The sequence below is a fragment of the Mercenaria mercenaria genome, chromosome 4 (genome assembly GCF_021730395.1).
Source record: "Mercenaria mercenaria strain notata chromosome 4, MADL_Memer_1, whole genome shotgun sequence".
NCBI lineage: Eukaryota > Metazoa > Mollusca > Bivalvia > Venerida > Veneridae > Mercenaria > Mercenaria mercenaria.
Window position 1 is genome coordinate 17,198,927 of NC_069364.1, and position 16,829 is coordinate 17,215,755.

Here is a 16,829-nt window from a genome sequence, read left to right on the forward strand (position 1 = left end):
TGGGTCTGAGCCGCTTTGACATCTGTCTTTTGGCTCTTAATTGTGTTTCTCTTGTGCAAAGACACCACATGCGTATGCGAGGTTCATACAGCTCGTTCCTTATATTTACACGGGCATTGTTGTGTTTTACATGGTCTGCTGTTACCATTACTCGGGTAAAGGGATTCGCCTTGCGATGACAACTTTTATTCACATTGTCTTATAACTTAGGAGAGTGAGGTTTGGTGCATAAATATTACCCAGTTCAAAAGCTCCGATTGCATACTGGCCATTTCCAAGGCAGTGCCATAAAAACAAAGACAAATATCAAACAGGGAATGCCACGTACCAAAAATGCAGCCTCCCCAAAACGAAACCTACAGCACGCAGACGTGCACACCACAAACACACACACACATACACATAAACGCACACACGCACACACAAAGCCAACACATGAGGACAAAACGAACAAACAAAGGAACACAGTGGGGCGCCGCCTTGGAACGGTCAGTGGCAAAAACACCTCTGGTGAGCTTAAACCGGCTTATGGTGCGCACCCAACCTCACTTTTACCCCCACCATGTTCCAAAGACACGGGACAGTGTAAATAAAAGTAATCCCCTCCAGCTGAATCTCTAACACACGTTATGAAAACAAAAAGGCATGGCATGTAAAACACAAAAATGCTCGTGTATAAATATATAAAAAGCAAACCTTTAGAACCAAAAACGTATGTACTCAATGCCTTTTCAGAAGACAGAGCAACAAGAGAAAACCGCCCCATCACAACACACATACACACACACTTTCCTCGTGATTGCTGTCAACATCTGCTTTTTTATGTATTTTGTATATACATGTATTTCTCAGGAGCTGATGCACGCGTATATACTTCAGTGTGAGGAGGCTACGTTCTTTAAAGCGGCTGTTTCTACTGGATTTTTTCTCTTTTGTTTTCAACACAAGGCCTTATTTTTTAAATTATATGGTTGACTGCTGATAGTATTCAAAAGTCAATGACTTGTTTTGTTTTTTTTAAACAACGTCCACCGCATGTTTACTTTTTTCCACAACTTAAAGATTAGAATTCTGTATGTTTAACAATAAAAAAAATACAAAAAGTTGTCTGGACACTTTCTTTAACTAATTAAACGTACATACATGTAGCATACATTTAAATGTATATTTATCCAGATTTCATATTCAAAATCATGACCAATTACTTCATATAGTTTATGTAAGCATAAAATTAACAAATGTATGTGTATTAACAGAACTATCCATTAGGTTTAACATAGTACACTGTATATACATGCATAGATAAACAAAGTTTCTAAAACACTGGCTGTTTTTAACAATCAGCTGTTACTATATGACATTTAGTAATGAATGTAGCTATATATGCTAACTTAATTTATATATCTAGTAAAGTTTAAATACATTTTATGGGATTTTATACATTTGAAGTAAATATTTAAAGATAAAATATTTTAGTAAAAGGTGGCCGTATGATATTTTCAATTACGTCTTAAACTTATTTTGCAAAAGTAAACGCTTCCATTGCAGCATTTACAGGGTGCAATTACGAGGGGTGTTCCAAAAGTAATGTCACTTGCATCGGTTCTCCTATACTGCAAATGTTCTGATCATTTTAACTTGCTCTGCCCTTCAAAATACTATCCGTCAGCCTGAATACACCTTTTGAACCGGTCAGTCCTCTTTTGGAAACATTGTTCATACTCTTCTATGGGAACACCCATCAGATACTGATAAACAGCAGATCCAAGGGCATTTCTCGATTTGTATCTCTTTCCAGACAGATGATATTTAAGTTTGGGAAACAGAAAATAGTCGCAGGGGACCAGGTCTGGCGAAAACGGAGGGTGTGGAAGGACGGTAACCTTCTCTAACTCCAAAAACTCGGTCACAATGCGTGCCTTGTGAGCGGGTGCATTATCATGCAAAAGTCGGAGGTACTTAAGTCCTGTTTTGGGGCGGCGACTTTTGTAGTAGTTCTTCAATTTTCTTAGAACAACTTTTTTTTATAGAATTTTCCTATGACCGTACTGCCTTTTGGTACCGGAATTTGAATGATTGGACCCTTATGAGTGAAAAAAGTACATACAAAACCTTCTTCACCGTTCGTATTCGTTTGGCAATACTTGGGCGTCTCGCATTTTTGGTGACCCAAATTCGGTTGGAATACTTCCGCTTTGGTTCAAAATAATAAACTCAGGTTTCATTACCAGTAACTATATTATCAAAAACCTTTTTGCTGTATTTTAGGTACCAGTTCAGAAGTTTTTTTGCCATTGTTACACGGGTCCTCTTTTGTTCATCTTTTAACAAATGGGGTATCCATCTTGCATTTATTTTTCTAAGTTTTAGGTGTTTCTTCAAAATTCCATGAACTCGTGCTAACGACAAGTTTGTCATTTGGGTCAGCTGCCTTAAGGTGAATCGGGCATCCTTTTTTAGCAAATTGAGGATTTTTTCGATGTTACCTTTCGATGTAGTTGTTGTAGGACGATCTGTGCGAGCAGCATCTTTGAGTTGCTGCTGTGCGGTCCTAAGTTTAGCTACACACCTACAAATAGTCCTATGAGACATTTGACCCTCCCCATAAATGTCACACACCTCACGGTGAATATCTACAAGCTTTATGCCGAGTAGCGACCTACCTTTTATGTAGGCCCTAATTTCAAGCACATTTTCAGCTCTTTTCCCAGTCATTTTGTGTAAAGTGTAATGAATACGCTATAAAGCAATGTACACTGTACCAAGGTCAGTGAACGTGTGAGCGCGATATTTACCTATGTTACGATTCAGTGATCATTCTATCGACACGAGGCGGTTTTGTGTACACATGACACGATTTCCGCGAAATAAAACACAAATGACATTATTTTTGGAACATCCCTCGTATGTATTTCTTATATAAAAATGATCAAAGATTCACCTGAAAAGTGTTGTTGATATTATGAAAAATAATGTACGACTTATTTTAAACAGTAAGAGTCCATTGAAAGATCCGTCTTTTAAGACATCAGTGTCAAACAATGAAGTAGCAATTCCTCTGTCAGCCTCAGCCGTGAACAAAATGCATAGACCTTGTACAGTGCGTCATAGATCCCTAAATCATATTAACTTGACATACTATGAAGACCTGATATGAATGAGTTAATTCTTTAGGGATTTACTCTCGGTCATGAATTTAATACTAAGACCATGTCTGCGAGCTTGTGGGAATAGAATCATTGTCTATAGGACATATAAACAAATTAAAACGTAGCTCGGAGAGATAAGCTCGCCAAAATATCAGTTCACTGACAAGTATTGATGGTATAAGGAGACAGAGTACAAAAGTGTATGAAGACGCAATAATGTTGTACATTTATAATAACAAATTAATTTATCACAAATAATGTTATGGAAATGAAGCAGATCTGAGGTCTCCTAAATTATAGTTAAGGAATGATGCAGATGTTTTACCATTTCTGTTCATATTTATTTAGTAAAAAAATAAATAATACAAAATATAAACACGAAAAGAAATTGAACAAATACTTAAAAAGATAATTTATTTTATTACGAGTAATCTTCAGAATGATTGAGAATACATGTCTCGATATACCCTGCAGCTAAGCTACTTCAATGGCTTATTTTGAATACAAAAAGGGGAAAGAAATTATTCGAATGTTCATTATCCTTCTTCGTAATCGTTTGTGAATACGCTGCATATAGCAGATAAATTCGGTGATCAATCCTAGATATTACAAGATTTTGAAAACAGTCATTTTAATGAGACACTGGTATCTTTTCATGGCTACTGGAAGACACATATCAGGATATAAATGCAATTTCAATATTTTCATAATGAAAACGGTTTTATTTTCTCCCATTCCCAAACCTTGCATAAAATTCGAAACAGATATGAAACTTGGATTGATCATTAAATGTTTTAGCAGGTAATTACAACGCTTTCATACTTCAAGACATGATGAAAAGTCATTTGAATTGTAACGTACTAAATCTAAGTGATATGTTGGTTTGCTGTTGTCCATGCTTCAAAGGATTATACTCTTACTTTGAGACAAAAAAAGTAAACCTTTATCTTATTTTAAGAGTAAATCCGAATTATCCTTGTTTTTGTTCTGTTTGATATCTTACTCTGAATTTTTTAGGCTCAGTATTCAAGTTATACAAAATATTAACATTTACGACATTGTTGGTATCACTGCCACATGTTTGTCTTTGTTTATTTCCAAATAGCGTGCCAGTCGTTTACTTGCACGTATTTGTAAGAATTTTACATTGAGGAAAATATAAAACTAGGTATCATTTTTGTTTTTTGATAAAACAATAAAATGGAAGAAGTCATAATATATTTATGAAAGTATCGCACGAAAGTAAATCATGAAACACAAGAAAATAAATCATTTGCTATATTCAGTGAGAGACAACCGAGACAACGAAGGCAACTGAGAAATCATTGATTGAAAGTGGCTTACATTTTCAGAAGATTATTGGGACTGAGTTGTTTGATATTTGTTTTCTGAGCTGTTTCGTCAGGCCCTTGATAGTATTTGTCTTGTTGCGCCGCTTTCTGCAAAGGCATTGTGTTTACGCCTTTTTGAAATAGTATTACAATGAATGGTATTTATGATATTTTCACATAAATACATCCTTTTTTCTTAATTAGTAATTTTGATGGATAATACTCATAATTTGTCCAGTTAGAATACTCTGAACAGTATGAAAACTTATTCTTAACATCTTAAACATGGTACCCACCGAGAGTCATTAGTCTCTATTCAAGGCATCACAGAACAGGTCTAACTCCATCCTTTACATCAAGGTCATGTCGTTGCATTTTTTTCTTCCACTTGCACTGCCTTTGAGCGATTCTTGGCCACATGTGAATCGTTTCTGCCACTTGAAGGGCAGGGCACGGAAAACTAAAATAAAACAGTGGAAAACCCACAGGTTGCCCAACACGACATTAACGAAAATGTTGCAGGCTCGGTTTGATTGAGCCTGTTCATGGACGTAAGTGGAAATGCAAGCTACCGTCCACGCCCCGTAACCCGGGTTGAGCAGAACTCAACATTTACACATGTTATAAGTACTAGAATATAGTTTAGAGGCATCCGTAGATGTATTCATACGGCGGTGCACGTGGAATCTTCAATGATGCACAGTGTGCAATTCCATAAAAAGCGGAGTATGGTCCCCAGATAAAATAATGGCTTTGCCCTTAATGCGAAAATAATGGGCAGAACTAAACGAACTGGAATTTAGAGAACCACAATATGCTTCGATACTTTGTGTGTAACTTTTGTTTGTGGAGGAAGACCCCAGGTGCCCATCCAAGCATTGTTTCAGGTATGGAACGGTAGGATGATGACACCACTACAATACTTTCTTAAAGTTAACTTTGCTTTCTTCAACAGTCTTTTCAGCTTTTGTCCGTCTCAGTGACGTTATAAGGAAGCCACAGAAAATAAAGCATTTCAGCAAAGCATTCAGTTTGTTTAAACCTCTTAATTTTCTTCCCGACGTAAAAGAACGCTGTACATATAGTTAAACGCATGTTAAAGTAAGAAATACCACGATGTACAAACGTTTCTGATAGTATTATTTGTAATAGTATTAGACGAACATAAAGGCTTACTGATTAGCGTCTGACCTCACATTTATAAAAAGTAGCAACTAAAAGCAAACATCTGGCACACAGGAACTTAAGATTGTTTGTATATGCCTTCTTGCGCGAAATGTCAATACGGTAAGTACAATATGTCAAACAATCCTTTTAGCATTCTAATGTAGGCATCGGCATGACAGGAAATGAAGTAATGGAGTGAAGTCTATCGGGAAATGAAGTTCCTTTCACACTACCAGTAGGACAGATAAATGTGCAAAGAATATTTAAAATGCATATGACGGTGAAAATCGAGGATATGTAATGGGATGCTGAAAGATTTATTTTCAATTTATGATACAAAGTACAGACTGGTTGAAGCCATGATCATGCTGCTTCATTTGCTTTGTTTAAATATACAGTGTACATTTAACCATAGCTGCCCGGTCAAAAATAGGGCCTAATGTTTTGTCTATTGACCGACAGGCAATTCAGTTACTGTTTTATTACCTGGCATATGAACTTGATTTTCACTGTTTCTATTTTTATTTGTTGACTTATAATAAAATCTGTAAAAAGATCCCTTGGATGCATAGAATGCAACCAAAAAAAGAATAATAACAGACTCGGTTTGATATAGTCTGTTCATGAGAGGTAATAAAATGTGCAACACCTCTCACGCCCCCTAGCACCGGCTTAAGCGGAACTCTATTGGATTCCATAATTCCAAAGGACAAGAAAATATAACAACACTGAATCCAAGTATGGGGAGACTTTAGAGATTGCTGTTGTGATAGTTAATAAAGTCTGTAAAAAGATCCCTCGGAAGCATAGAATGCAATCAAAAAAGAATAATAGCAGACTCGGTTTAATTTAGTCTGTTCATGAGAGGTAATAAAACGTGCAACACCACTCACGCCTCCTAGCACTGGCTTAAGCGGAACTCTATTACACATCTATTAAATGGACTCCATCATCCCAAAGGACCAGAAAACATAACAACACTGAATAAGTCTACATGTGTTGAATATAGACCGGTCTTATAATACTGACTATCGACCGGTGATTTATATAAGCAGTCGTATTATAACATGTTTTACATTAAATCACTGGCTGGCTTGTAAAAGGTATGACTGATATGCAAAATACTTAATGGAGAATGTAACCTTTTTAATGTTTTAAGGATTGAATGCAACAAATACAGGAATGATAACATTAAAATCAAAGAAGCAATGCATTTTTCGTCATTTACATTTACAGTTTTTATGGGAGTCTAAGGTTTAGGCACAGCCTCTTGTGTCCCATGTCTCTTAGTACATTCCAGTGGTGGTCTAATCCTTTTTTGAATGTTTCAACTGTCTGAGCACTTACAACCCTTTCGGGCAATTCATTCCATGCATTTACTATTCTGATGGAGAAAACAAGTTTTCGAAGAAGGAGTCCTTTCTTAAGAGTTGGTCATACGAGAGTGTTGCATGGGTAAAATTAATTGCATAACTAAATGCCTTGGAATATACTTGCAGTGTAATACTGGTATTATTCTCTTTATTCAAAACAAAGAAATAAAATGTGTATTAAATATTAAGACGATTGTACGGACCTCACATGTCTACATTTAAATAAAAATTATCGTTCTAGTATATAATTATGTTTTAAATATTTTGTTCGAATATAGTTTAAAAGAAAACGGCGATATTATTACCATTGATGTCTTCATAATTGATACGAAATATGTACACACAAGAAAGTTACCTAAAGATTTTTGAACGTCTGTTTGTGATCAGTCATGATGTAATATGACTGTCGTGAAATGTCTTTCGTTTGGTACTTACTACTACTACTGTGACAGTAAAATGTGTCAATTATTAAACCTATGTGCATTCAAACAGGTTATAAAAAATAAAAACATATCTTGCTTGTATTGTGTTAATACCTCTTACATTATCATGATACGACAAGTTTGCTGACAATTCATGCAAATACATAACTACATCGTCGAAGACAAAAATCAGACGCTAAGCATTTGAGACTTGTCAGCTTTCCAGTTTTCATGCTGTGGTCCTGACGTCAGCTCGTGGGCGAACGGCCGAATCTGTGAAACAAAACAGCCTCGATTTATTTGTACTCGAGGAAATTGATATTAGAGGACAGTGATATTTTCAAGCACGAGACATTTCAATAAACGTGAGAAGTGTTGATTTATCCATTTTTTAAATGCAGACAGACCCGATTAATCACTCTCCACTAAAGCTTTTTTCATCACCTTATCTGTTTCATCAATTTCCTCCAATTGCATTCAGGTGACTGTATCGTACATTTAATAACGTACCATTCATCTCAAAAACTAAAACAAGAACAAAATCGAAATAATTCCTTAAATTTATAGCGGTACGTCTTTTTTCAGTGAAAAACAGCCTATAAGACAGACATAATAAAGCATTCGCTATGTAAATTCTGTTCACATTACTAAATCACATCACGGTTAAAAGTAATTTGTTCACTTTTGAAATTGGGTATTTGACATTTCTTATAGTTTTAAGTTATTTGATGCGCAAAACTTGATATCAGTCGACAGACATGAAAATATAAATGAGTTGTATTATTTTTAATGGTATAGCTTACTGCAATGGTAGCAGCAAGAGTAAAACTAGGGTAGATCCAGATATTCCACGTATTTATTATATTATTAAGTATGAGTAAGTCGTTGGCCTTTCTATAAATATTTCAATGATAATTACCTCAAAAAGTACTACTCGCTCGACAGTAATTGCCCAACTGCTATAGAGTACACTAAAATGAAAATTGGTTAGACTAAAACAATTAACAAGATCTTGATGTTCGATAAAATAGAAAACAGATTAAACAAACGAAACAGACTACTATTGTTACTTTGACATTTTGGATAACTTTCCCTCCATTTCTTCTTGTATTTATCTGTTTGTCAGGTCCTAAGGCTAATTTGAAAATAAAGACTATATTGGAGTTGGCCGATTCATGTATGAAATGGCTACTACTTTAAGTCTGTTAACCTATAGAGTATTTCCATTAAATTTCGATTTATCAAATAACCCTAACAGGGTTGACACTAGTCTGAGTCACCTTGGATTCAGCTCACAACTGGTCAAAGTCAAACGTCCTAACGCATTTTGAAGTCTGTATTCAAACTTTCATTTAACTGTCTACGGCAAATATCAAGCAATGATTTCTATTATTATAGTCATCATATGATGAAAGGGGATGATGAATAAACAGTAAAAACCCATGCAAATATGATAGAAGACCTCGTCATTCGACATGGTTTTCGTTTCCACATCTGACCGGCAACATCACTTTGCCCGATGCCTGATGACAGTTAGGCCGATATTTGAAAATTTTAGAATGATGCAAAAATCTATGTTACTGCCGATAGCCTCTGTTTTGTTTTACTTAAAATAAAACAGTCCGTCTTGCACTTTCAGAATGACTTAGATATAGATGTAGTTTTCCTTTCATAAACATACTTATTTGTTTGTTTTGATTCCGAATCATGCTTTCTCTGTCTGCTTCTATAACGTCAGGAATTACAATGGATAGTTTTATGCCAATATATTATATCTAGTATATTTAGATTGTCAAGATGTTTCCTATTTAATCAAATATGTTTACTTTGAAAAGATTTTTAATGGTTTATAATATTACATATGAGAAAACTAAAATAATAATATGTTATGAATTTGGTGGCACACCACCGTTTGTGAATATGTAGCGATCGACATATTTTAAACGTATTTATGAAATAAGATTGTCAACGGCCCAACAGTTGAACATTAATTAATTTCTAAACTTTTCAGTTACATTTTTGGCTCGTTCTTTAATATAAACAGACTTATAACACCTTCATAAAGCTTTCTAACTCTAATTAAGATATCGAACGTCTATCATTCAGTAAAACATTTCATATATAGATATTCATTTCAAATAAAGAAAACCTATTCAAATGTATTTAACTTTTCGTGTAGAGCTAAACAGTTTTCATTATTATTATATTTCATGCAGGAACAAGCCTAGTTTAATAGCGGTAGGACACATTTAAACTGTGTTGAACTATACACACATTAGGTGTGTTTTATTTTACATCTTAGGCTAATACAACTGTTAATACACATAAATCTGTTAATTTTATCTTTACATAAACTATATGTAATAAATGTTTACATTTTCGAATATGAAATTTAGATTGAATATATCTTTAAATTGACATACTTAATTTTTACAGTGAATGGATAAATTCTTAGAAGCAGATTTGCCAGAAAATGTTATTGACTTCTTCTTTTTTAAATTTGACGTAATACAGCAGTTTTATGTACACAGCAATTTCAGGATTTTACAGAACAGTAGCAAGAATTTCTGTAATTTTCTCGAATACAAAATATAGGCAATTATTGACAGTTTACATAGCACATCAGATGATAATCGGAAGAATTTTATTTGGTATTGTTCAGTTTGTCTCATCGCCATAATTCAGTTGATACGCACTTTATGTCTGCATTTAATTCGTCGCAATTTCTCCTTGCCAACTTTTCATCACATTAAGTTAAGGATAAAGACTACTGTTTATTGGATATAAACGAGTCTTGACAGCATATACTATTTTTGACCTCAGACATATTTCGTACTAAAGGACATTCTAAAAGACAATATAAAAGTTCAGACAAAGAGATGATAAATTATGCAAGATGTCACTAATGCTGTCTCTTGAAAGCCAGTTATTTTAGGCTTTAGAGAGGCAAGCCTGGTTATCTGATTGAGATGTGTGCTTTAACCGTCAACTGCATGGCTCACAATCTGGAATGTTTGACAGGGTGTACTTTTATAATGACATAAATTGAAGTCAACCAAGGACGTCAGATAATGACATAGAATAATGAGGGGGAAAAACTCCCAGCTGTGGTATAATGGCTACGTTTTGAAACGCTCAATTAAGAACTCACTTAATTTATAGCTAAAGGCTTTCTCCAACACTACAAAAGGCTCATAACGTCCCTAAAACATATAAAATTACGGCCGTTGTTATCAGCCGGACGAACTAAAACTATGGCTAGAATACTGTTTATTACATTGAATATTTATACAAACACAAAAATTCAGATTGCTTGATATTTATAAATACTACGTTGAGTAGAATGCTATTGCTTGCACACATTATACTTTTCATACTCCGAAACTTCTGAATTGTAATTTCAAATGAAAATTATAGTTGTATGAAAACATCTTATAGTTGCAACATAAATCAAGGTAAAGGTATCATTTTCCACCAGTTTCGATTTCTTTCAGTTCATCAGAACGATTACTAATAAAGCTAACACTTAAACTCCTTGCCAATACTACCTCACCATCTACTCCCAACATCTTTCATCTCTCTCCCCTCTGAAATTCAAAAAGCGATATTTCGTTTCATTTCCGCAGTAATCATACAGATTATCTGCCATTATTTTGGTTGTCTGCATTCTACACGTTTGCTTAGAAAGAATCCTATTACGAGCAGTCGTTATTTAGCCACATTTGTCATTCAGAGGATACAAAATTCTATTCTATTTCTATCATGCTGGAGCTTGACAAAACATACAAACAGAAGCAGCAAATATTTTTTATTAATAAAAGTCTTGCATACAATACCTGTCAATGTGGTATAAATTCGATCCATTGCTAGAAAGATAGCAAAAACGTGCCAAATCAACTTTTATTTCAAGACACAACAAAAATGCAAATCGAAAACAATCTCACATCAAACGAATAATACAAATATACATCGTTGTTTTCACGACCTTCCCAAACAAACCAGGTTATTAAAATAACCGGGTGTATTGTGCACAAACGTTACATAAATTCCAATATTATTCTGGTGAATTGTCATTTATATCTGAACCAATTTTAATTCACCGAAGCAAAAGAAACCCTTCTAGTAAAACGAAAATTCTATTTTAGATTGAGATAATCCATCAATTCTTAATCCGATTTGCTGCATATGAGATAACAGTTCCAACCAATAATATCCCCAGTAATAAGCAAGACTGAGCTGAAATATTAAATGATATTAATGATGATTAAACAGTTGACAGAATATTCGCTCTTTCCATAGGAATAGAATATAAGAAAAAATATTGAGTGGTACTGGTGATAAAAACTACCCCCGAGTATCGAGCTCATCTTCTTTGTTAACCAGACTATTCATTGAAAGATAAATGTACAATACTAGGCATGCGTAATAAAGTAGGAGAAACACTTCTTCGAATCGCTGTATGTCAGTACATTACAGTTGCGACTAGTTGTAGCATTAAGCGGTTGATTCTGTTGTGCGGTAATGACTCTTCAGTTGGAAGCTGAACTGAAGGTACGTTTTACAAAACCACAATGAAACAATACATAGGTCTACTGTTTTAGTAAAGGCTAATAAGGTTATCGAATATTCTTTATCCAATAGAGCTTTATATTTAATAATAACAGAAGACCCAAGAACACATGTCTCTTGCCTTTTACATCATTATCAATACGTGCAGTGCTAGAGAGAACAGTTGATGAACCTAAACTGTTGTTGACTGATGTTTAGTGTTTCTTAAGTTAACTGCAGATTGAAACAAACACGATATAAAAGTACACACCGCCTGATTAAAAAAAATGAACTCTTATTTTTTTCTCGTGCTGGTAGAAACATTAAAGATAGAAAAACAACAATAGTTACAAACAAGGCACACAGAAAGGCCTGTCATTCTACTGACAGTGATGTCTTAACTGGTCTTTATCATCATATATTTAGTTCCTGTATAGACCCAAGGCCATGATTGATATTGGTCCATCAGAAGACGATGCGTACAATAATGTCTAAGCTACATCTGTTTTGGTTTCAGCAGTAAGATTTTATATCAGTCAGCAACTTTTATTTTTTCTTTGACTATAGTGCATTCGACATTTGTCTTATATTTGTTTGCTAGGGACGGTATGAATGATTGGCTTGTCATTGACCTTTTATGACCTTCTTCTGTTTAATGTATCTGCTTTGACATTGTCGTTACTTTTATCCGCACTTGTCCAATTAACTTACGGAAAACAAACTCATTCTTATATAGTTCATGATTGAGGAGATATACTTTTTGTGGCCTAAGACATGATTAGTACAAAGTGACTTTTTTTTCAAGATCATATAAAAGTTTAGATTAACAGAAGCTATGTTGTTAATGTGAAATGTGAAAATGTTCTTATAAGAGCTGAAATAAGACTTTTCTCGAAACACATCACAATTAGTCTTAATAGTTATAAATCGATTGTATTTGTTATCAAATGATGTTTTCAATGCAAAATAATCATTAAATTTGAAAAAAATTGAATTTTGACCATATTTTGAGTAGATGCGCCTATTTCTGCAGCAATTTGTGCAAAAGAAAGGCCAATATTTTGTCTCCAGAATGTGTGAAAATGCACAAAATGCATCCATTTGAGTCATATTCATCACGGAATGAATGATATTTCAGAATCAAAGTGACAAATAATGCATAAAGGTGAAACTTTTACCAAAATTTACAATAAAGCGACCATAGAGCCTAAATTTAGCCCAGAAAATGGGCAGGGTGTGGCCTCACTTAAATATCTATATTTCTCTAAAATCTCGAATTTTCATAATGAAACTTGTTAACATGTTCGGTATTACATCTTTCTTGAAAATAGGGATGAAAATGTTATGAAATTTGATAAAAGATATTTCTTATAGGTTATAATGCAATAATTCGGTCAAGAATGTGCTTCCGTGGTGTAGTCGAAAGAAGTCCCTAATATAGCCTATATATACCAATAAAAGAAATTGTTCTTTGTTTCATATAAAATTCAGCTACTTCAGAACTTTTGTTACAGTTTCTAGATTTTCACTCCGTCGTAGACCTATTTTCCACAAGATATCCTTACATTTGCTTCAAGAAAACGAAAAGAAAAAGGGGTGTTGAATAGTATGCAGTGAAATGCAAGTCAGCTAAAGTCAGGTACCCTCATATTGCCGCATTTCAGAAAGCGGTCCGCAGAATAAACACCCTACTTTCGTTTTCAAGTAAACAACTCGAAAACATGCGAATTTTAGCATGAAAAGTGTCCTATTTTATGTAAAAGTCATTCCACGAGTGAAATAATGCCCATTTGGCCCCCGATTTACGCGCAAATGCGCGAAAAATGGAAAAATTAGGATCTATTTATTAGGGACTTCTTTCGATTACACCATGGAAGCACATTTTTGACCGAATTACTGCATTATAACCTTAAAGATTTTTATGCTATTTTAAAATAATCAATTTTGCAGATTCAGACAGACGATTACTCATGTCAAACTATGTATCAAATAATACAGATATTTTAGGCAGCATTATATGCTTGGATAGCTAATGGTTGGTATACACTTTCAATTGACAGCCAAATGTTTTCTATTGATAAAACATAACACATTCCATCATGTCATCAATATCTAAATTCATTATTTGTGGTCGTGGATTGTTTTAGGTTCGAGGTGTGCGATTTTTTCTATTTGTTATAATAATGGATGATGCCTTATTTAGGTATTGTTTACAAATCAGTATAATTTAATAGCATTCATGTGTGATAAATATTAAGTTTAAAAGCAGCACAAAAATTATCCTCTGTATGGCCGTGAAGGGGCATCCGTGGCCGAGTGGTTAGGGTCGCTAACGTATGAACATGCAAGTAAAATAAATAATACTTTTATCTAATACTTGGCTTGGAAAATATGTGCTTTCCATTGTAACGGAGAACTCTGACACTCCAGATATCCACTGACATAGCTGGCGAAACTATAAATACCATCGATGAAGCATAATGAATGGTATTTTGTACTGAAAGGGAATTGAAATAGACTTGATTAGCAGTGCATTTTATTATAACGTGCCTGGAAAAGGTTACAATAACACATGATACTCTTCTTAAACAAAGTAAATTGCAAAACATTGAGATTACGTATTTAATATGGTATAAAATTACATTAAATATAATGTGAAACTAATGTCCCGACTTTTGGTTTTTAGCTCGACTTTTCGAAGAAAATGTAGAGCTATTGCACCCGCCCCGGCGTCGGCGTCGGTGTCGGCGCCGGCGTCGGCGTCTGCGTTGGTTAAAGTTTTTGATAAAGTCAAATATCTCTGTTACTATCAAAGCTATTGACTTGAAACTTAAAATAGTTATTTACTGTCAAAGTCTACACCAGGAGAAATAATCCCCATAACACTGATTTGAATTTTGACAGAATTATGCCCATTTTTAACTTAGAATTTTTGGTTAAAGTTTTTGATAAAGTCAAATATCTCTGTTGCTATCAAAGCTATTGACTTGAAACTTAAAATACTTATTCACTATCAAAGTCTACACCAGGAGAAACAATCCCCATAACACTGAATTGAATTTTGACAGAATTATGCCCTTTTTTAACTTAGAAAGTTTTTAAATTTTTTTGATAAAGTCAAATATCTCTGTTACTATTAAAGCTTTTGACTTGAAACTCTAAATACTTATTTACTATCAAAGTCTACACCAGGAGCCACAATTCCTATAACTCTGGTTTGAATTTTGACAGAATTACGTCCCTTTTTAACTTAGAATTTTTAGTTAAAGTTTTTGATGAAGTCAAATATCTCTGTTACTATCAAAGCTTTTGACTTGAAACTTAAAATACTTATTTACCATCAAAGTCTACACCAGGAGAAACAATCCCCATAACTCTGATTTGAATTTTGACAGAATTATGCCCCTTTTAACATAGATTTTTTTTGTTAAATGTTTTGATAAAGTCAAATATCTCTGTTACTATTAAAGCTTTTGACTTGAAACTCAAAATAGTTATTTACTATCAAAGTCTACACCAGGAGACACAATTCTCATAACTATAATTTGAATTTTAACAGGGTTATGCCCCTTTTTAACTTCGATTTTTTTTTTACTGGCAAAGCTCAAATTCAGAGTCAAGCACTGAGAAAAGTCGAGCGCTCTGTCTTACGGACAGCTCTTGTTTCTATACCGGTATATCGAAACATGATATTTTCGGAGTAAAATCCGACAATAAATTTGATTTGAATAGCAGATAATATGAAAGCAAATATATATTATCTATTGTACAAAAAACACTCATCCTATTAAGCTTGGCGTCTGCCTGCTAAACCTTTACCTTGCTAAATTTCTAAAATGGACTCCTGGTTTTTAATTTAGGCAATACTATTTATTATTCGAAAGGGTGTTGACTGAACAGTGCAGACCATAATCAGCCTGCACGGACATGCAGGCAGATCTTAGGCTACACTGGTCGCAAATGTAAAATTACTTGCCGCCAGTAGGCTAAAGGTTAAACGTACTTTAGATATTACCCTTAAACTGCTTTGACATTGTAATTGTGAACATTGAGCGTCGGACCCTTACAAACAGTAGGTGTCATATTATCCGCATATGCACTTTGAAGTTTTAGGAATTCGTTTTGGTCTAACAGTCACTGTGATCTTGACGTCTTAGCGTCTGACCCACAAAATGATAGTGGCAAACATCTGATAACACTTGATCATCAATAGCCGAAGCGTTCTCCTATTATTGTTTCAACCCGTGATAATAGTGACTGAATGACCTTCAAAATGCCAACCACAAATAGAAACTTTAGCGGAAAAATAAAGCAGAAGGATTTCTTCACATCATGACACATGTCTTTGAAATATCCAAACCTTATTATATCTATAACATGTTAGTTTTAAATTAATAGTTTAATACTCGTGTTATCTGTGTTATCTAGAGCAGTTGTTTTGGTGTAATAACAATGTAACGGTCACCGAAGTTTTAGGTATCCAAAAGTAAATTTCAGTTTAAATCTGAGGCTCTGCAAAAGAAGGACTAGGTTATTGACAGATTTTCGTTAAGATTTGACAGATATTCACCATTCTAATACATGTATTTGTAATATTTTATCTAAGAATAAGACATTATTATGCTTTTTCCCTGTAAACTAATTGTATGTGACCTATAATGTTGCGAGCACAATATCAAGTACAGAACTTTACGTCATAATTGATATTTCAAACTCGACCAAAATGATATATTTTACGGGTTGGCTCTTTTGATCAGTAAATGTACAATCGGGAACCTGAACTAACTACATTTATGTCGGAGCTTAGTAGAATACTAAATATCTGCTAATGTATCCGGT